Below are 11014 nucleotides of genomic sequence, written 5' to 3'. Positions count from 1 at the left end.
CCAGATGTGGGCTATGTGTCAAATTTATTTTTGTTCCCTCCCATCAGCAGTCAAGTGATTCTAGGTCTGAGATACAGGACTACTTGAACAAAAATTCCCACTCTTTGGAAATCCTTAGGCAGTATAAAAAACATAGGGAACATTTAAAAATTTTTTTGGATATTGTCTGATAGGAAGCAAAAGGGATAAAATAATTTGACCTACTGGGTTTCTCAGGGCTCCAAAGTTTTGGTCTCTCTGAGATTTAAAGGAAAGGCATGGAGACTCCCCAGTGGAAGAAGTGTTTCCAATAGTGCAAGACCTCATCTGTCTGCCACCTGCATTCTGGCACGTGGCAAAACTTTTCTCCTCTGCTTTGCCAGTCGATCATCTCTCAGACAATACTATCCTCTCCATCCACCAGCAGCTTGAGCAGGAATGAGAATGAGCTGTTCATTCCCACTATTGTCCTTGAAGCCCACCAAAACGGGTGAAAGAAGACAGAAAAAAAAGACACCGTCCTGACTGAAGCCAGGAGATGACTACAATCACATATCACACCATTGAAACAGGAACTGCCAACCCAAACAGGACAGTGCCACAGACAGACACGTGCTCTGGTGGGTCTGGCAGTATCTGAGGCAGCCCAGACTCTTAATTGTCTCCTCCACAATCACTCCTTTCACTCTTCTCTCTCTGGGTACATCCCTGCCCCTGGATTTTTTCTGTGCCAGCACACCCTCTGTTTTGTGTTAATGTGGAGTGGCCATGAACTTCAGGGTTAATTATGATTAGTCATGGTCCATTGTCAATATTTGACCTGCTTTGAGATTGAAAAGTGACACGCTTCTAGAAAATGGATGCTTCTGGAAAATTTTTGTTCATCTTAAAAAGGGACATAGACAATGGTGAACCCCCTTTGGTGCCTCTGAATGCTATCTGCATGCGGCACTTAGAAATGTGGCAGCTGGCTCAGAAAACCCTGGGACTAGCCAGCCCAAGAGGGGGATGGGTGTGCTGAACTTGGCACAGATCCAGAGAAAAGGTGCAGAGGATCCAAGTCCTTTGCAAGTTTTCTGCTTGACCAATAGTTGGTCTGAAGGTGTCCTGATCTTTGATTATAAAAGAAAAACAACAAATATTGGGGTGCTTTAAGCCTTCTTCCTTGCGGCTGAAATAATCCAAGCAAAGCAAGGGCCTCCACAAGGGGAGTGAACCCCTGATAGACCCACCACTTTCTCACAGTGATTATGTCTCTGGGGGAAGACCATTTGTGGAATCAGCTCTTAGCTCTGAGCTATAACACTGAAAAAAAAAAGACATCCCAAGGAAAGGGCTGGTTTCAAACAATCCATTTGCATGAACATTAACAATAACTAAACTTAAATCTTACAGTAATTATCATTTTACTTCAAAATGATTAGAACTTTAGGAACCTATAAACAATATGGTTAATACATGCTTGATGGTAGAAAGATATGTAATGAAGTCAGATTTCTTGTCTTTCATATTGAGTAGGCACATAAATCAAGTAATAGATATTTAAATGTACTTTTCAATATATTAAGGTGTCTTGAGGAAACAATTAAATTGACAACATAGCCAACATCAGGAAATGAAGGGAAGGAGAGCAGAATATACATGTGTTCCCATCCTCTCTCTCACCGTGTGAAGGGAATAGCCCTTTTGAATCCTATAAGAATGCAAAATTCTAAGCATTATGATTATTTTTAAATATGGAAATATCAGTATCACGGGGTTTCAGAATTGACCGTGTATCCCAAAATAATCATTAGGGAAACATACCAGAAGATAACAAGAGATGAATCCTATGTAAGAATCTGACCAATTAATAATATTACATCATATAAAAACGGTGAATCAGGGTTTCTATTGGGTCAGTAATTAGGAAAGGTGAACTCCCCTACTATGAGAATAAGACTCTAGGATTGGAGGGCCTCAGGAGCTGAAGGCCTGAATGAAAGGGGAGAAAACACTCCATCTGCTTCATTTAAAATTGTCCTTGACTAGGTTAGGAATGTAGAGTCGCCTTTCACGGAAATCCACTCTTCAGCTTACAGTACCAATCCTTTCTATTGACTGAGATTCTACTGCAAGCTGATTTAAAGAGATGCCCTGCAATGTGACATGATTTCTGCTGTTTGTCAATTTGACTGAATCTAGAATCACTTGGGGCATGGCTCTGATCACTCTTGCAGTGGATTATCTTGATTTTAATTAAGGTGAGAAGATCCACCCACTGTGGCACCATTCCGTGAACGGGATCTGAACTGCATGAATGAAAAGAGAGGAGACAGAATAGGATAGAATGGCTGCTTCAAGCTCCTGCTGCCTTGTCTTCCTTGTCACGGGGTTTGAGAGACTAGTTAAAACCAGCCCTTTCTTTTTTGGGTTGTTTTGGTCAGGGCATTTTTTCACAACAATAGGAAAAACAGCAAAGGTAACCACTCTGCTAGATTGCTTCGACTTTTCTAGTCTTGCTGGTAAACATAAACATTACTTCTCATTTTTTTTACATGCCAAAAGAAAAGTCCTTGTACATGCCTATCCATAAGCTTACACCATTCAAGTGCTTACAACCTCTTAAGAACATAAGGACTTCATTTTAAAAATGATTGCTTTTGGGTGTTCTGAAGCTATTGAGACTGGACCTCTACATGTTAATCCAATCCCCACGTACTAGCAAGGAGCCACAAAACAAAATCTATTTTGATGATACCACAGCATGTGCATTTCTGGCTGGATGATTTACAATCAGATGGCCAAGGAACAAATATGTGCCATATCTGCTATTAACCTGGAAATGAGAGACAGCATTTACTTGGACATAGGGGCTTCAGTGTTTCAATGGACTTCAGTCTAGGAGTTTGTTCAAATAACATGCTATTTCAGGGAGGAAAGCAGGCTATGAGAAAGGTTTAAAAGCTTAGTACATATGTTGTGAAGCTGAATTGCGGATAAGCCTGGAGACTCCGGTTGGAAAAGTAACCCTCTGTATCTATGAGGAGGGAACATGAACATCACAAGTTGTTTCTTAACAGTAAAAGCAATGATGTCAAAATGTGAAGATGAGTTCTCAATAAAATCCAGAATGCATCCCAGGCCATCTACACACACCTACTAGCTTCTTGTTCTGCCCTATTCAGCTTGAAGTGCAGGGTTTGAGGCACAGTTCCTTGTCAGAGAACCTCAAATTAATCTGTATATACACCTACTTTAGGGTGCGTATAAACCATGGCACTGGATGCTGATTGTTGGGGACAATCTCAGAGAAAGACCCAAGAGGTGCTGCGAATGAGAGGTATGCAGGAGGAAAAAAGAAAACCCAACTCAGTCCTGAGGAATGCTTGGTTTTCTCTAGGATATTTAGAGTGGCTATGATTCATTCTTTTGCAAAGAAAATCAGCACCTGAGCATGCTACCATGCACAACGTGTAAATCCTCTTCGTGTGTTTTCGCCAGTAACTGCACCGCCAACCACAGGAGACATAAAAACCCATGGAATTTTTATTCCCTGGACGTGGAACACAAGCCCTGAATAAGCAAGACTACAGTCTTTCACAACCAACTATGTTTTTTTTTTATTGATTTTCATATGTTACTTGAGTCTTGTTAAGAGATGTAAAGTCTGCCAAAGCAAACAGCGAGACGCATGTGCTGCCATCTGAGTGCTCTGTTATGGAGGTTACGCCTATTGAAGGAATTTGAAATGCAAGGGTGCCAGAAGGCCAGAGGGAAGGTAGAGCATGATATATAGCCCCAAAGAACAAGTGATACTCTTTATTTTCCTTCTGATTTCTACTTTTTCTCCCTGGAAATTCATCCCTTTGGGAGGGGCGCATATGTCGCTGATGTATGGTATCTTTATCAATGCAAAAGAGTAATTTGAGTGCTGTGGGTTAAGATTCACTGTGTCCAGTCTTTGGCTAGGCTCCCACAGTCTTAGAAGTTATACTAAATAGTTTTCTTCTTAGAGTGGCATATCCTTTTAAGATTTATATTTTTAAAAAATCAACATTTTACAGATTTGTAGTTAACATTACACTGAAATCAATTTAAATTTCTGTAGTCGATAAAACTGAATCCTTCAATTGATCACCCTTCAGTATTTCATAAAAGATTGGGGTCTGCATTGCAAAAATCCCAGGTAAGCCAGTCTGAATGTGGGATCTTTGTCTCCATCCTGTTAATTCCATCCATTCCTTTTCACTCATGAACTTGCTGTTCAATATGAATCATGTTTTCATACAAGAGATCTAAACTATGTTAAAGCTTTGAGATTGACTCATGTTGTTTTCTTTTAGAGTCTAAACATCACTGAAGGTGTTCTCTATTGTTAATGATTTAGACACTGTTATCTTTCAGGTTTTTGTATATTTTATCCCTGGATCTGATAATCAATCTTTTTCTCTAGAAGAAATGAAGAACCATTTCAAGACTAAAACCTTTAATTTAACCCAGTTTTTATAAATGGAAGCAATACAGACATCATAGAATATATCCAATAGTAGAGTATTTCCAAATACTTTATGGAATAAGAGTCAAACACAGTTAATAGCTGTGTCTGGCCAAACAAATTGATTTATTCATTTTTATTAATGGTGTGCTGACAATAATTCTGTGTGTATTTCTTTCATTTGAAATTGAATTTACCATCAATAACAGGCTTTCCCATAAACAATGGCTTCAACTTAATGGTGTGTTTTCCTTAAGTGTCAAAACTCTGTGGGTGGTAAGAATTCCAGGGCTGGTATGACACATGAAAAATATAACTAAAATCCTAGGCATGTCTTCCTTCCTGTGGCCTTCCTGATAGGACTGCAAGACTAAGTTGCAGGGAGCATGCCCCTGAAGAGTACAGAGGTGAGGTGTTGGAGTGAGCCAGCCCTGTTGTAAAACTTCTCCATGGGCCTTACCCAATAATCTGTTTGCATATTATTAGCTAGAATATAATCATATGTCTACCTCAACTAAAACCAAACCCACTGTATCCTCTCATAGCAATTCTCTAAACAAACCCAAGGTCCTATAGGTAGGCACAGAAAGCATCAGAGCTGGCAGCATCGGCCCCAATGCTCACAACACTGAAAATGTCAATATCCATGTATATATGCACACATCAAAACACACAAATTATTTTTAATTGTATATTTCATTTAATGGTGTTATTCCCACCCATTACTCACTCCTTGTTCTAAATGTTTGTAACAATTGAATGTTTTGTTAAAAAACAAAACCACATAGTAACTAAGTTTATGATTTATTTAAATGTTAACAGCCTTAACAAGATTCCATTTAAGAATATTAAGTGAGTGGCAGTGAGATGGCTCAGCCAGTAGAGGCAATGGTTACCAAACCTTAGACCCTGAGTTTAAAACTTGGAGCTGACATGGTGGGAGAAAAGAATTGGCCATAAGTGGTCATCTGACCTCCACGTACATTTAAAGCAAAACTAAGATTTAACCCCAGGGTTGGTCTCCTCACTACTGTGTTGAAACTGCAATGTCATAGTACTAATTTGCCAACTATTTAAGTATCTATCAGTGGGAGCTAAAAGAAGTCATATTTAAAGTTTCAAGGGTCTGTTTACTTTATCGGAACTGTCAAAAACAGTCCTTAAGATAAAGAGAAAAGCCACAGAGATAAAAATGAAATGGATATTGCATTCTGGCATCGTGTTTTAGACATGATGACAGAAGCAAGTGGAGAAAGTCAGCTACAATCTGTGCAACGATATGGGCTTGAATCAAATTCAACCATTCCACAAACCAATAGGCCCACGCATGCTCCATGGACAATGATAGAGAAGAATGCTAAGAATTTTTCTCTATTTTAGAAACAGAAACTATACTTTGGTGAGATGCTAGCTTGTTTAACATACTTGCTAAGAATACAAAGATCAAAAGCCACCATTTTTATCCTCCAGTATTCGCAGAGTGATGGGAGAGAAACCTACTGATGGGTAAATGCTTAGCTCAGGAACTGCTGTCAGATATCATGAGGCTACAGGCAGAACACAGTGGGAGTCAGAGAGACTTCTGTGATGGGCTGATAGCTTGCATAAGAAGTAGAGTGTGAAGCTGAACTTCCGGTGGCCTGAGCAGAAACGACTGAGACCTGAGGTCTGCACACAGTGGATCTGGATCCCAAGCTGACAGGATTCAGCCTGTCCAGAGACTGCCAGTTTCCCAGTCCCATTTTACATCCATGGACAGGGAGGGTTGAGCCTACCCAGAGTTTGCCAAGGCCTCTATACTAGGATGGCCTCTATCCATGGGAAAACCACGAGGGTATTGGACCTGCTCCCACCCACTGGAAAGGAACTGTGGTCACATACCCATTAGTGGAAGAACAGACTCCTTATGCTCCCACAGGAAGAAATGATGGGAAGGAGACAATATAAAAACATACCCACCAACAGAAAAACCAATATGACACCGCCAGAAACTAGAGAATCTACACCCACAGGACCTGAACAGCTCATTGCGGAAGAAGCAGATGAGAAAAACCTTAAAGACAACTTCATGAAAATGATAGAGGCACTCAAAGAATATGTGAGAAAATCCCTAAAAGACATGGAAGAAAAAAACAAACCAAAAATACAAGAAATGGAGGACAAAACAATCCAAAAAATGCAAAAAATGCAAGAAATGGAAGAAAAGAAAACCCAAAAAATTCAATAAATGCAAGAAAGATATGAAAAGACAAAGCAAAAATTACAAGAAACAATTTAAACAGTGCAAGGGTTGAAAGCTGAAATAGAGGCAATAAAAAAAAACACAGTCTGAAAGAATGCTAGAAATAGAAAAGCTAGGCAAATGGTCAGGTACTACAGATTCAAGCATAACCAACAGTACAAGAGATGGAAGACAGAATCTCAGATACACTAGGGGAAATAGATTCATCAACCAAAGAATATTTTAAGTGAAACAAATCATTAACACAAAATATCCAGGGAATATGGGACACCGTGAAAAGACCAAACCTAAGAATAATAGGTATAGAAGAAAGTGAAGAAATCCAACTCAAAGGCACAGAAAACATATTCAACAAAATCATAGAATAAAACTATCCCAACTTAAAAACATGCCAATGAAAGTACAAGAAACCTACAGATCACCAAATAGAGTGGACTACAAAAGGAAGTCCTCTTGCCACATAAAAGTAAAAACCCCAAACACACAGAATAAAGAAAGAATATTAAGAGCAGCAAAGGAAAAAGGCCAAGTAACATACAAAAGCAAACCTATCAGAATCACACATGACTTATATATGGAAACTCTGAAAGCCAGAAAGTCCTGGATAGATATTCTACCAACACTAAGAGACCATGGATGCCAGCCCAGACTGCTTTACCCAGGAAATGTTTCAATCACTGTAGATGGAGAAAACAAGATATTCCATGACAAAACCAGATTTAAACAACACTCATCCACTAACCCAGCTCTTTAGAAAGTTCTGGAAGGAAAACCCCAACCCAAGGGAGTTAACTACAACCAGAAAAACATAGGCAATAGATAATCCCACCTTACCAACAGCCAAAAGAAAAGAGGTGGAAATCCACATATAATTCCACCACTATCAACTATTCCAAAACAGACAAGAATGAGCTTTCAATGGTCATTAATATCCCTCAATATTAATGGTCTTAACTCACCCATAAAGAGAAACAGGCTAACAGAATGGATTCAAAGACAGAACCCCTCCTTCTGCTGCATACAAAAAACACACCTCAGTCTCAAAGACAGACATTACCTCAGAGTAAAGGGTTGGTAAAGGTTTTCCAATCAAATGGACCCAAGAAAAAAGTGAGGGTAGCAATCCTAATATCTAACAAATTAGATTTTAAAATAAAACCAATCAAAAGAAATGAAGGAGGGCACTTCATACACATCACAGGAGAAATCCACCAAGATGAGGTTTCAATTTTGAACATCTAGCTCCAAATACAAAGGCACCCACATTCATAAAAGAAGCATTACTAAAACTCAAATCACATATAAAGCCCCACATACTTATAATGGGAGACTTCAACACCCCATTCTCACCTCTAGACAGGACAACCAGACAGAAATTTAACAAAGAAGCAAAGGAACTAATAGAAGTTATGACCCAGTTAGGATTAACAGATATCTATAGAACATTCTACCCAAATAAAAAAGAATATACCTTCTTCTCAGGGCCACATGGAACCTTCTCAAAAATTGACCACATACTTGGCAAAATATCAAACCTAAGCAGCTACAAAAAATTGGAATAATTCCATGCACCTTATCAGACCACCATGCATTAAAATTAGAATTCAACAACACAAAATGCAGAAAACCTACAAACTCATGGAAGTTGAATAATGCATAATTGCACCACTCCTTGGTAAAAGAAGAAATAAAAAAAAGAAATTAAAGACTCCCTAGAATTCAATGAGAATGAGGATACAACATACCCAAACTTATGGAACACTTTGAAAGCAGTGCTATGAGGGAAGTTCATAGCACTAAGTGTCTACATGAAGAAACTGGAGAATAGTTACACTACAGAATTAACAGCGCAACTGAAAGCTCTAGAAGACAAAGAAGCAAGCTCACCCAGGAGGGGTAGACTCTAGGAAATAATCAAATTGAGGGCTGAAATTAATAAAGTAGAAACTAGGAAAACAATACAAAGAATCAATGTAACAAAGAGTTGGTTCTTTGAGAAAATCAACAAGATAGACAAAACTTTATCCAAACTTACCAAACAAAAGAGTATGAATATGCAAATTAACAAAATCAGAAATATAAAGGGGGACATAACATTGGACACTGAGGAAATCCAGAGAATCATCAGGTTATACTTTGAAAACCTGTACTCTACAAAATTTGAAAATCTAAAGGAAATGGACAATTTTCTGGATAGATATCATATGCCAAAATTAAATCAAGAACAGATAAGTAATTTAAATAGACCTATAACACCTATGGAAATAGAAGCAGTCATCAAAAGTCTCCCAACCAATAAAGCCCAGGTCCAGATGGCCTTAGTGCAGAATTCTACCAGAAATTCAAAGAACAGCTTATACCAATTCTTCTCAAAGTATTCCATGCAACAGAAGCAGAAGGGTCTTTGCCAAATTCTTTCTATGAGGCTTCAATAACCTTGATACCTAAGCCACACAAAGACACAACTAAGAAAGAGAACTTCAGACCAATATCCCTCATGAACATTGATGAAAAAATACTCAATAAAATACTGGCAAATCGGATCCAAGAGCACATCAGAAAACTCATCCACCATGAATAAGTAGAGTGATCTCAGACATGCAGGGAAGGTTCAACATATGAAAATCATCAATGTAATCCACCATATAAACAAGCTGAGAAACAAAAATCACATGATTGTCTCACTGGATGCTGAAAAAGCCTTTGACAAAAATTCTACACCCCTTCATGTTAAAGGTCTTGGAGAGATCTGGGATAACAGGAACTTACCTCAACATAATAAAAGTTATATACAGCAAACTAACAGCCAGCATCAAACTAAATGAATAGAAACTCAATGTATTTCCTCTAAGATCAGGAACAAGACAAGGCTGTCCACCCTCTCCACACCTCTTCAATATTGTACTTGAAGTTCTAGCTAGAGCAATATGACAACAAAAGGAGATCAAGGGGATACAAATTGGAAAGAAGAGGTCAAACTTTCACCATTTGCAGAGGATGTGATAATTTACATAAGTGACCCAAAAACTCTTCCAGGAAAGTACTGCTGCTGATAAATACTTTCAGCAAAGTGGCAGGATATAAGATCAAGAAAGTCAGTAGCCCTACTATATACAGACAATAAAAGGGCCGAGAAAGTAATCAGAGAAACATCACCTTTACAATTGCCACAAACAACATAAAATACCTTAGGGTAACGCTAACCAAACAAGTGAAAGACCTGTATCTCAAGAACTTTGAGTCTTTAAAGAAAGAAATGAAAGAAGACACCAGAAGATGGAAAGATCTCCCATGCTCTTGAATAGGTAGGATCAACATAGGAAAAATGACAATCTTACCAAAACAATATACAGATTTAATGCAATCCCCATTAAAATCCCAGCACAATTCTTCACAGACCTTGAAAGAACAATAATCAACTTTATATGGAAAAATAAAAGACCCAGGACAGCCAAAACAACCCTGTTCAACAAGGCAACATCTGGAGGCATCACCATCCCTGACTTCAAGCTCTATTACAGAGCTATAGTCCTGAAAGCAGCTTGGTATTGGCACAAAAATAGACAGACAGACCAATGGAATCGAATTGACCACCCTGACATTAACCCATACATGCACGAACACTTGATCTGTGACAAAGAAGCTAAAAATATACAATGGAAAAAAGAAGTCATTGTCAACAGATGGGTGGCATGTAGAAGACTGCAGATAAATCCATGTCTATTGCCATACACAAAACTTAAATTCAAATGAATCAAAGACCTCAACCTAAATCCAGCCACACTGAACCTGTTAGAAAAGAAATTGGGAGGCACCCTTAAATTAATTGGTACAGGAGACCACTTCCTGAACATAACTCCAGTAGAACAGACACTAAAATTGACAATTAATAAATGGGACCTCCTGAAACTGAGAAGCTTCTGTAAGGCAAGGTACACAGTCAGCAAGACAAAAAGGTAACCCACAGATTGGGAAAAGATATTCACTAACCCCACATCTGACAGAGGGCTAATCTCCAAAATTTACAAAGAACTCAAGAAGCAAGTCTCCAAAACACTAATGGATCCAATCAAATGCGGGGTACAGAACTAAATAGAGAATTCTCAATGGAGGAATCTAAAATGGCTGAGAGACACTTGAGAAAGTGCTCAACATCCTTAGCCATCCAGGAAATGCAAATCAAAACAACTCTGAGATACCACCTCACTCCTGTCAGAATGGCTAAAATCAAAAACTCCAATGACAGGTTATGCTGGAGAGGATGTGGTGAAAGGGGAACACTCCTCCTCTGCTGGTGGGAGTGCTGACTTGTACAG

This window comes from Mesocricetus auratus, unplaced genomic scaffold (assembly GCF_017639785.1).
Source record: "Mesocricetus auratus isolate SY011 unplaced genomic scaffold, BCM_Maur_2.0 Super-Scaffold_100004, whole genome shotgun sequence".
Lineage (NCBI taxonomy): Eukaryota > Metazoa > Chordata > Mammalia > Rodentia > Cricetidae > Mesocricetus > Mesocricetus auratus.
This window is presented reverse-complemented; position numbering follows the sequence as displayed.